We start from the raw sequence: 285 nt of genomic DNA on the forward strand, positions 1-285 counted from the left end.
AGTACACCCTACTATATAAGACCAATATTAACAGACATGAAAAACCAGATAAGCACTAATACATAGTGTGTGTGTGTGTGTGTGTGTGCGTGTGTGTGTGTGTGGCTGTCATCTTTTCTTCTTGCACTGTTCCCTTTACAAGGATGTAGTGACTTTCTTTGTCCTTCTTAACCTCTTAATTAGTTGTGGTTTGAAATCCACTTTGTCTGCAAATATGATAGCTACATCTGCTTTTCTCCAGGTTCCAGTCTCATGGAATATTGTTTTCTATCCTTTGATTTTCAG

Source organism: Fukomys damarensis, unplaced genomic scaffold (genome assembly GCF_012274545.1).
Source record: "Fukomys damarensis isolate Sample0158 unplaced genomic scaffold, DMR_v1.0_HiC HiC_scaffold_32, whole genome shotgun sequence".
NCBI lineage: Eukaryota > Metazoa > Chordata > Mammalia > Rodentia > Bathyergidae > Fukomys > Fukomys damarensis.